A 12,358-nucleotide genomic window follows, 5' to 3' on the forward strand; every position below is an offset into this window, starting at 1 on the left:
AGAAAAAAAAGGGAGAACAGAAGATCACCTGTGACCAGTCCCTCTTGTGACCAGTCCCTCTTGTGCTTAAGGTGCTTTAAACTTAAGTTTACGGGTGCTACATCTAGATGCTCCTTCCTCGCAAATATTCATCCTTGAAGGCATGCAGGGGGTGGTGAGAAGCCGTGGCACCTGAAATGTCAGAGAATGTAAGCATCGTGGGTGCTCATGAGGTAATGAGCACACATGTGCAGGATCCGCTAGTGGTGGCCACAGACTAGTTGGACATTGAGGGAATCAAATCCCATCTGGCTCTTGAACGGTGGCTGGCCTATGGGAGCCTTGATGGCCCTATAGGTGGAATCAATGAGACCTTGCAACAGGGGGAGTCCAACAGTGGTGCCAATGACGCCTGACTGTCTGCATCTGTTTGAAACTTGTTGACTGGTTGATCCTCCTGAAGAGGGCATCTGTCACCACCTTGATGCAGTGATGTGCGGCTGGTTGGGAGATGACTCCAGTGCACAGATGGAATGAACCTGAGGCGTGGATACTCAGAGCAACAGTGACATTGAAAGCTACTGGCATCGGATGACTACCAATACAATCGGAGCTCACCTCCTCCACCATCATGGCTCACAGATCAGTCATGTCCTTTCAGGACAGGTGCAGTTTTCAACGACACTGCCACTCTGACATCCAAAGATAATACAGCCTTTGCCTATAGACCATAGCCACAAGATTTCCAAGTGTAACAATAACAGCAGCCGCTGCCCAATTGCTGCTTTTTAAAAGCTGCTGAGGCTCTGAACCCCTGAGGACTCCATACACTTAGCAAAAAATTCAGATGGACATGTGAAATCAGCCTCCATTGGCTTCTTAACCATCTCATTGGCCTCTTAATTGTTTGTTTCAAAATCGCGAGAGGCATCCCCACGTGGCTTGCTATACGCCGCTCGTAAAAGTGTCCTGGTGTGATCCCACTGGGGGCTCAACCCAGTGCCACACCATGCAATTCTACAGCCTGCCCCCTGCCTCCATCGCTGTCCATTGCTGCAACATAAAATTATGGCCAATCATTCCAGGGCTGAGGGAGTGCTGTACCATCAGGTGTTATATTTCAGATGAGATGTTAAATCAAGGCACTGTCTGCACTCTCAGTGGATGTAAAAGATCTCGCAGCACTCCTTGAAGAAGAGCAAGGGAGTTTTTCCTGATTCCTAGCCATTATACTGTTTGTTTATTTCATCAGTATTTGTGGGACCTTGCTGTGTGGAATTAGCTGCCACGTTTCTTGCATTGCAACAGTGAATATACATCAAAAGTACATCATTAGCTGTAAATCACTTTGGGATTCCTGAGGTCACAAAAAGCGCATATATAAATGCAAGTGCTTTACTTATTTTTCATTTACAGTAATATTAATTGCCTTTATATTGTACAACTTCTTACAGAACTGTCTGGCTTCCCAAGGAGAGGAGACAGCATTGAACGGTCAGCAACAACTTCCTTGCATGTTAAAAGGCTGTTGTATTATAATCATATTCATCCGATACTTGCACAGATTATGTAGCTGAAAGTGATTTTGCATTGCAATTGTTGAGCCATTTTGCACTGCCACTGTTAGATTCTAGAGCTCTGCAAAATGGTTGGGGTCACATGGCTCAACTGGCTGTTTAAGAGTTTTGCAAAGATCATTCTTACAGGATTAGTTGCTACTGGATTCATTGACAACTACAAATTTGCAATTCCTCCAGTCAGCAATTTGGAGTGCTGAATTCATTAGCTGATCTGCCAATAGTTCAAGATTTATACTTTTTGTCTGTTTTTTCAAAGCTGAAGATTATCAGGCCCTTCACTGTTTTCGCCATCTCCATGATATCTGGTCTGGTGACTACACTGTTTCTGCACGGGAGTATCTGTAATGATCCTTTATGGTTTTCTCTGAGGCTTTTCTTTGTTTGTGGTTGAGAAGGCCCATGATTTCATCCATCCCATTTTTCCAGTCTCCAATCTCATTCTTACTCCTGTCTCTGATTCTTCTTGTCTTCATCTTCCATCCCACTTGCCTTTTTGTGCAGCACATTATTTTTTTCCCAATTTTTGCAATGTGTTACGGATAGGGGAGGAACGTGGGATAATTTTTCCTTTTTCCCCACCTCTCGACTGACCGCAACAAGATGCATTTGAGAGAAAAAGCGTTTTAACCCCTTGAGTGCTGTGACTTTTAAAAACAGACACAAAACAGGCTTTCTGGTAAGTTTAAAATCAAAAGAAAGAGTAAACATTTATTTGCATAACACCTGCAATATCATCTCAACAAACACCCACTCCTCATTCATACACACACAAGAAAAGATTATTGCAAAAAAAAGGGTAGCATGCATTGATATCTTAAAGAAGAGAGTTCAAAAGTCACTAATACACTGTTTCTTCATGGTGGTCATTGGAAACATTGCAGGCCTGAAAACCCCTTTCTAGTTCACTGAAAGAAACTGAAGGTCAGATGTTTCTGGTGATGAACTCACAATGGTACTTCAAGCAGTAGCAGGTATCTAGCCTTTCCAGTAAAAGCTGTGGTTGAACCCTTGTAGTCAAGATTATAACCTGCAGGTAAAAGGAAAGCCCCACTTCTCTGCCTGAGATGTCTTCTTTTCGAGGCAGGATTCTTCCTTCAGTTGGGCAAGATGGTTTCCCTCTAATCTTTGTATCCCAGACTGGCTTTTCTGGACTGATCTTGGAATAATAAGATCCCTGCTATCTAAAGCCAGTTTCTGTCATGTGACCACAGAATCAATATTCCCATTGTCCACACAAATAGTTTGATGGCATAAGTCATCTTCACGCAAAAGGGAATGAATGACAGCCATTCACACTTTCTTGTGATAAAGAGGCTCCTTCATACCCCTCTTTGTTGGATTTCAAGTTTTCAGATCAAGTTTGGGGCAACTATTATATGTGACTTTCAGTGAACATCTAGATAATAACAACCGTTAATTCCTCAAGTGATCTGTTGCATCCCGATGTCTCTTCAATGGAAGGTCTTCCAAAAGTTTATTTACATTTTACTGCCTTTCCAGAGTCATGTCCCGACATGAAGTTAGTCACTGTTTGTGCAGAAACCACAAAATAAGTCATCTGACCCCTGGACAGGGTGATCAACTCTCAGCGAAAAGTTTAAGGGCAACTTTAGCATCGGTGCAAATCTGTAAGAGCCAAGGAAGAGGTGGGTGGCCTGGTGAGGGGGTGCTTTGGAGCTCTGAGTTTTGGGGGTGGGTTGGAGGGAGCTACTGCCAGAGATGTGAGAAGAGAGAGAGCTGCCACAGCTGTGAGAGCAGGGGTTGGAGAGGGTGCCAAAGCTATAGAGTGTGGGGTGGAGGAGGATGAGGGGCAAAGAGCCACCATTGCAAATACGTGAAAAATATGCATACCAGCTTCAAACAACCGAGGACCACAGGACAACTGGCCCAATTACAGGACAGTCCCTTAAAATCCCAGATGGTTGGTCACCCTGCTCCTGGACTCCATTTTGTCAAAGTAAATTGTCCATATTCTGTAGTCTTTAAAAGTAAAGATGTCCATCATCTTCATACATTCATGGGCATAACAGGAGTGATAACAAATGTACAACTCAATTCAAATACCAACCAGTTCCCTTTTGCTATTCTGAGCAAACATTGCTGGTCACTATTGTGTGGTTAGAAAATCCAATTTCAGATATGGGTCATTCGTACTTGGCCTTTTTCAAGAGAGAGATTTTGCCAACCTTGACCCATTCATCTGAAGAGAAAACTGGCCTATGGCACTCTATTCACACGCTGGTCAAGTCCACCTCCTGCTAAGTCAAACCTAAGGATGTCTACAATCTAGGCTGGTTTATCCATCACGGTGGTTGAATGGAACAGTGCCGGATGTAAAGGTCTAATTTAGGTGGGAATAAAATATAAGGAGAAAACTGGTTCAAGGCTTGATAGTATTTTTAAACATGATACATAACTACTACCATAGTATTTTGGATTCAAATTAATTTTAGTCATGGTAATTTAGTTGAGGATTTTGAAGATTACTTTGAAAGATTAAACAGGGCTCCAAACTTTGAGTGTATACAATTCAGGATTTGGCAGGTAATGCAGTACTGTTCTGTTGAATCATGTTACTCAATTTGTGTTATGGTAGTGCAGTGGTTCAGTTAGTGGACCAGTGATCCACAGGCCTGGACTAATAATCCCCAGAGAATGAGAGTTCGAATACCCAATGGCAGTTTGGGAATTTAAATTCAGTTTTAAAAATCTAGAATAAAAAAAAAAGCATGGCATCAGTGAATGTGACCATGAAGCTGTCAGACTGTTATAAAAAATACAACCGTTTCACTAGTGTCCTTTAGGGAAGGAAACCTGGCCTGTATGTGACTTCAGTTCTACACTAGCAAGGTTGACTCTTAACTGCCCTCTGAATTAGCAAGCCACTCAGTTGTATCAATGTGATGTAAAGAATAACAAAAATGACCAAACAAGCCACAAGCAGTTCAAGTAGGAAGCCTAACACCACCTTCTCAAGGCAATTAAGGATGGGCAATAAATGCCAGGCTTGCCAGTGATACCTGATCCCAAGCATGAAACTTAAAAAAAACGTTAGTTTAGGATATTCCCCCTGCAATAAGGAAAGTTGAGGAAATAGACACAGGCTTAGAAATTACACACCATTTTCTGTTAAACTTCGATGTTTAATCGGGGCAAGTAATTTGTTTTAGAAGAAAAAAGGAACGCAAGTAATTTACACTGGTTTTGTGCTGCAAGATCAGTCCCCCACCCGAATAACTCGCATTTTTTTTGGCCCTTCCCACGATCCATCCACTGAATCTCGAGTGCCCCCATTTACATATACTATAATGAAGGCTGGTGTCACTACAACTCTAGGGGTGATTTAATTGAGGTGTTTGGGGCACCAAGATGGAGTTAAGATGACTTTTTTTATTCATTCATGGATGTGGATGTCGCTGGCTAGACCAGCATTTATTGTCCATCCTTTATTGCCTTCAGGAAGCTGGTGGTGAGCTGCCTTCGTGAACCGCTCGTAGTCCATGTGGTGTAGGTACACCTACAGTGCTGTTAGGGAGGAGTTCCAGGATTTTGACCCAGCAACAATGAGGGAAAGCCAATATATTTCCAAGTCAGGATGGTGAGTGACTTAGAGGGGAACTTCCGGATGGTGGAGTTCCTATCTATCTGCTGCCCTTGTCCTTCTAGATGGTAGTGGTTGTGGGTTTGGAAGGTGCTGTCTAAGGAGTCTTGATGAGTTTGTAGATGGTACACACTGCTGCTACAGTGTGTTGGCGGTGGAGGGGGTGAATGTTTTTGAATGGGCTGCCAATCAAGCGGGCTACTTTGTCCTGGATGGTGTTGAGCTTCTTGAGTAATACAACACGTTCTAATTGAGTGGCGCAACAGGGATGAGGGGCTGAATGGCCTACTCCTGTACCTGGGCTGTTGTTATGTTTTGCACTTGACGGTTTTTGGGGTAAGTTAGAGTCAGAATCATGAGATGTAGCTGTTGCCACGAAAAGCTGAGATAGATGGAAATAAGGAGTGGAAGCCAGTTGAAGCCTGAAGAGTCCAGAGAGTTTCAGTAGCAATTTCTGGAGCTAGGAATAAGAATTGGCAACAATATTTTTGGTTTCTGTATGTGGAGATTTGGATTTCCTTCTCATGGCTTTGAACTTTGTGAGACCACCAGGTGATTTTCATTCCTCTACCCACAGTTAGGGTTTGTCAGGAGTAGGTAGCACTCCTACAGGCATACCCTTCCTTGCCATTATCATGGAGGATGAGGATGAGCAGCATACAATGACACAAAGGAGAATCAGGCAACTTTTAAGGAAAATGCTTCTCATCAAATATTACTTCACCATCTCCTACCCACCCACCCCCACACCCAACCATCATTCCCATAGGGTGTACAAGCAACACAGATGTTATGAAGACCTTAGTGAGAAGATGTACATAAGAAAAGTGCACTTCATTAAAGAGACAACAGCACAAACCTGTCACCTAGAGCCATGGTCATCATGTTCATTGCTTCTCTGTGGCTATGGCAGTGATCACCGTGTTCCACTTTCATAGCATAGACTCATTTCAGGCAGCCACAAGGGATCTCTGTATCAGCCGACCTCAGTATGGCCTTGTATTTGCAAATGCCTAATGCATTGTATAGAAGAGCTGGGGAATTCAATACGTTTGGAATCACATTAAAGCAGCAGCTAGATAGGGCCATCCAGTTTTATGGAGTTGCTAGGTTTTCACAGGCTTGGGGTGCAATCGATGGCACCCACCTCACTTTGCAAACTCCTACTCCCTTAAGATCCTCACCAGGAAGGGCTTCCAAACCTTGAATATATAAAATACCAATATGGTATATGTTGGAAGTTCTCACAATTAATTCATCCTTTGAAATTTAGCTCTCCTTGAGCTCTTAGGGAAGAAGATTCCATCAATCGATAGCTTGTGAGTGATAAAAGTAATTTTGGTGAGGCATATACCTCTGCAAGAACAATCATCAATATGGCCCTCAGGCTTATAAAGATACATTTTCAATGCCTAGAATGGTTGACAGAGGCTGTGTCGTACACTTCAGCTTGTGTGTCTTATATTGTTGTTGCCTACTGTGCCCTGTAAACTTAGCCACATAAAAACGTTTGGACATTGCACGGGAGGCAGCTCAAACTTCTAAGGCACAACTATATGAAAGAGAGCATCACAATGATCTATACTCTGAGGAGTCCTTTGTGACTGTTGCATGGTCCATCAAAGCCAATCTGATCACTGAAGCGTTCCATTTAACACAGCCTATCTTTTGTCACCACAGCCTTACCTCCTTCTCCACAATAAATAATAAGGGCATTCTCTTAGTGAACAACAATCCTACAACATGGCAATGTATCAGCCCCCTCTGCACGTACATGAATGTTCCAATGATCATCATTCTGCACATTCCTATGATATTGTAATCTCCATGAAAAACAAAGGCCAAGATTTTCTGTGCCCGCCAGCACCGGGCGTGTTCGGCGAGCGGACGATATGGTGCGATTGGTTTCATGACGGTGTGAAACCAGTTTGCCATCGTCCACTCAGCCCACTAATGACGTTTCCTGCCATTGGACGTCAGTAACCTCATTGTAATATATCTGCATATCATTATTAGGCCAGCCTGCCGGAATCGTCCCCGCCCCTTGCTGGATTGTTCGTCCATGTCAGCGGGAAAGCCCGCCGGAATGTTTCACGACAGCGTATAAAAGGCGTGCACTTTGCGGGCTGCACTTTGAGGGAACTAAGAGGTGAATGCTCAGCAACAAGGTGCAGCGCTCACCAGGGTTGCCTGTTAGATTTCAAGCTTGAGGTGGGGGCGGGCAAAGGCAGCCTTGTGGTTGAGGTGACTCGGGAGGGGGGGAGGTTTGGGCAAGAGCAGCCCTGCAATTGAGCATAGCGCACAAGCATTTGGGGTGGGTGAGGGAAGCGTCCACACATTAGGGAAACCTGTATAAAGTGACCATTCCTCTGCAGCTGAGACAGTTCAGATATGGCCATTGATATGATTGGAGTCGGGCCTTTAGCTTATCTGCCCACTCAAGCAACACAGAGGCATCAAAGTGCCACCAAGTGCCCCAGAGCTTTTCACCCTTTGGGCACAGATTGTAAAGTAATGAGCATTTTAATGGACTGCAGGACAGTTGGACGATGGCACACATTGTACAATGTCCTTGCTAAAGCTGGCCAGGGGTCAGTCACTGATGGAGGCACACATGGCCCCTTGCAATGTCAGCATCCTGGTTTGGACCAGTCTCCCCCATGGTTCAAGTTAACAGTGCGGCCTTGCAGCGTGGGTTAGGAGAATGCCTGTGCCTGAGCTGAGAGCACAGCATGCAGTCCATTGGGCAAAGCTGCAGCCAATCAGTCAGGTGGAGTGAGGCAGAGGTGGGTGAGGTCTCGGGCAGCCATGCAGCGCACTAATCTCTGGCCATCCAAGTGGTGGCCAGCACTCTCCGGGAAGCATTAAGGGACCTTCAGATTTAACCAGGACAGGTTCTGAGCACACCCATGCTAACCCACATGGTGTCTCTCTTTCATCCTGCAGGAGGAGTAAATCAAGATCATGGACCCTGGTGGATTAGCTATATGCCTGATCGCCTACAGAGAGTATAGACAACAGAGCAGAGAGCGATTGAGGCTCCTGGCTGCGCAGAGAGAGGGGCAGTAACCTCTGGAAGAAGGGGCGGCTGGGGCTCCCGCACACGTTGTCGGAGAGCCACAACGAACCATCACTGGACAGCGCCTAGCAACACTCAGGGTCTATAGACATCGCCTTTCATTCCTGCAGATGACTAAGAACCAGTGTCGCCGAAGATTGCCCATGTGTAGGGAACTGGTCGGTCACATCTGCCAGCTACTGCAGGATTTGGCGCCACGGGGACATGGAGGGCATCCACTGCCAGAGGCCATGAAAGTGACAGCGGTACTCAATTTCTATGTGAGTGGCTCCTTTCAGGGCTCCACAGGTGACCTCTGTGGGATTTCACAATCCACCACCCACAAATGCATCCATGAGGTCACAGATGCCATCTTTACAAGTGCACACAACTTTGTGCATTTTGCTTGGGACCAGGAGAGCTAGGATGCAATAGCGATTGGATTCGCCCAGATCTTGGGTTTCCCACAGGTGCAGGGTGCGATCGACTGCACTTATGTGGTGCTCAGGCCTCCATGGCAACGCATGGGCAACTATGTCAACCACAAGGGATTCCATTCGCTGAATGTGCAGCTGGTGTGTGACCAACACAAACACATCCTGCAGGTCTGCGCACAGTTTACAGGGAGTGTGCATGACTCCTACATCTACAGTTGGTGACAGATTCCTGAAGTCTTCGAGGGTCCACAGAGGCTGCAGGGTTGGCTCCTTGGGGACAAGGGCTACCCACAGAGACCGTGGCTGATGACACCCATGTGGCGGCCTCAGACTGCAGCAGAGCGACGGTATAAGGAGGCTCAGGCTGCAGTTCACAACTTGGTGGAGCAAACCATCAGGATGCTGAAAATGAGGTTCTGGTGCCTGGACCGATCTGGTGGAGCCCTGCAACATAGCCCAGAGAGGGTGTCACACATCATCATCATCTGCTGCACCCTTTACAACCAGGTTCTGCAACGGGGAGAGGCACTGGCTGAGGAGGAGATGGAGAAGCTGGAGCTGTACTCCGATGAGGAGGCCGCCGATGGGGATGAAGGTGAGGAGGTCCTCAAAGGCAACGATGACCGGGATTAGGCCCTCGCGCTGGTTAGATGAGGCAGATGTGCTCGGGAGGCCCTCATAGGTGCTAGATTTGTGGATGATAATGATGACATGTAGTGAGGAGACACCATGGATCCTCACATTGCATCTGTGAACGTTTGACTCCATTCCGGCTTATGGAAGCACACATACCCACTGTGAGAATGCTCCTGTCATGGACATGCAGTGGAGCCCCTAGTAGTTGTACAGTTGCAGGAGGATGATGGCGACATGCAGTGAGGACACTCCATAGATCTACACACAGATTCTGAGAATGTCTGACTACTGTCTGGCTGAGGGCAGCTCACTTGTGCTCTGTGATCAGGGTCATATAGAGACGCAGCCATGAAACTTTAGAAGCATCTGATCCTTTGTCCGCTTTCAGCACCTGAGCCCTTCAGGAGAACAGCATTACTGGTCACTGATGCTGAAGAGATGGGGGCCAGCCCCACCTTAAAGGTGCTGCGAGCACACAGAGAGAGTGACAGAACTCTGTGATGCCTGCCCACTACATTCTGGCAGCAATGACAAGCACCATCGAGGTGCAGGTATCAGTAATGTGTCCAGGGAGTGTAAGGCTGGACCATCACTTTGGTCTGAAGGCTGCACAAAGAACAGCGAAGAGGCCCTGGACTGAGATACCTGCCTTTTATCATGTGTAAAAATGTTTCACATCTGAGTGACACGAGCCCTGCTCATCAGAACAAGGAGCCATAGGCAGGGAGACATTCTTGGGAGTTTATTGACAATAGTGAACAGTATGTACAAGTGGATAACACCCATGTCCAGGCTGTTCAACTAATCCTTCTTGACTTTCCTAACCCTACTGCTACATCTTGGTGCTCCCTGGACATCCACAGTGGAGGTGGAGGCAGCCTGCTGACTGCTACACCCTGTCTGTGATGACCTTGGCGGGCGAGACCTGGAGGGTCCTGGCCCCTTTCGAGGTCCTGCTGTTTGGCAGTGGCATCCTCCTCAGCCTGTGGAGCTGGAGCTGCTGGGGTCACAGGAAGAGGGGAATTGGATGGGCCGAACACTCCTGGAGTCAACTGGATGGATGGCGCTGGTGTGTGCACCTGCTGATCCTCCTCCCCATGGAGGGTCCCAGGCTGACTCATTGAGGAGGAGGGGTAGATGGAGTGGGGTCAAGCTGCCCAGCACCCCTCTGGCATACACACTGTTGGAGGCCAACTATGGCATCAGTGATGGAGTTGAGCCCACGCAACAGTGCAGGAGCGACGTCCTGGACCAAGGTCTTCATGGTGGCCGCCATCCTACCAGTGTTGACCTCAGTGCAATGGTATGCCGGCACTATCACCTCAGCCTGAAGGTGGATGGGCTCCTCCATTGTGCCTCGCAATCTGAGGAGTGCAGCGGACATCCCTTCCTGATGTTCCCCAGCTTGCCTTTGCAGCTTCAGCAACTGTGACATGACCGAGTCCAGAGGCTCATCATCTGACTCGGACTCAGCAACATTCTGGCCTCCAGCCGTCTGCCGAGTGCCAGACACCTGGGAAGTCCTTCTCAGATGTGCCTGAAGAAGCAAGGGGAGATAATTAGTGCATGGCAGTGGCCTGTGAAACAGGACACATCACTCACAGCACCGTTGTCTGATGGATGTTGCACTGCTGGACGCTCATTCCAGGGTAGAGCACCGCTGACCTCACCGTCAGCACAGGACCGGTCCAGATCGTCACCAGCCAGCTGGATGGCTCTGCTTTCAAAGTCTGTGAGGACCTTGATTTCAGGCATTCCTCCACCGGTCTGCAACCTCTTGTGCACCAGCTTGTCCTGCATGAATAGAGATGGAGAAAATGTAAGTATGATGCCTGCCAGGCCAGATGATAAGTATGCCTGGCATGTGTGGGTGGTGAGTGGTCCCATGGATGGGATGAAGACAATGACAGTGAGTGTGATAGAGTGAATGGTGAAGTCCCTTGAACTGGCAGCGAGTGAGATCCCTGTGGATGTGTGATGGGTTTGAGTGATGAAAAGAGTGACTTATCCTGGTGGAACGGAGGAGATGGTTCATCCTCTTGCAGCACTCGGTGGCTACCCTCTTTTGAAGGGTGTTGGCGCTGACCACCACAGCCACTGCCTCCCAAGCCTGATTGGTCATGCCGCTTCCCATCCGGCGGCCAGAGTGGGGGTAGAGGACATCCCGGCGGGACTCCATGACATCCAGAAGGCGTTCCAGTGATGCGTTGCCAAACCTGGGGGCTGCAGTCCTTTTGCCTTTCGTGGACATCTTCCCTGCAGCAGTTGTGGGCTGAAAGCGCTGAGATGTGTGCGCGCAGCTAGACTTTAAATATGGCACCACGTGTAATGAAGCGGCGAGGTGATGACAGACGGGCGTATGACAGCCCACCCGTCATGGAAACGGCGTGTTTCCCAGGAATACATAAATAATGTGGCGGGTTTGGGACAATATGGTGTGAAAACCCACCATCGCGGCCAGCGAATAAAACATCGTTTTATCCGCCCGCTACCGCAATTAGTGCAAATCTGGGATGATTCTGCCCGAAGTGTCCATACTGGATCATCTTATATTTCTATTACAATAAATTTAAAGTGAACACAAACAGACCTACTCTTCCCGAACACTGTACTTGAGCTGGCTAGCTATATGTATCTTTCTGTTATATATTCTGGTGTGTCTGCTGGCAAAACCTGAGGTCCACTATCACTGAGGTGGTTGGCTGCTGTTTCCCCACAGCAGAGTCATGGGTCTCCACTTCTGACAGCTTGTTCTAGGCAAGGAGCTTCAGCTCTGGAGCTCTTACTTCAACAGCCTGGTCACTTCCAACCTTTCACTTGTGTGGTTCTCCAAAGGAGGAAGGTTGGAGGCCTAGCATCTGCTGCTATTATGAGAGATGGAAGTATCAAGCAGGTTGATTGCAGCTATCGCCATTCCACTGGTACCAGGATCACCTGGGATCAACTGGGTGACTGGTTTGCTGGCAGCTATCAGGTTCCAAAGATCCTGAGAAAGAGCAGCATGCAATGTGGCAATGTGATGCAGCCACTATGTAAAGAGCTGCCTAATTGCTCCCCTTTTTGCCAT

The sequence above is a fragment of the Cetorhinus maximus genome, chromosome 3 (genome assembly GCF_964194155.1).
Source record: "Cetorhinus maximus chromosome 3, sCetMax3.hap1.1, whole genome shotgun sequence".
Classification (NCBI taxonomy): Eukaryota; Metazoa; Chordata; class Chondrichthyes; order Lamniformes; family Cetorhinidae; genus Cetorhinus; species Cetorhinus maximus.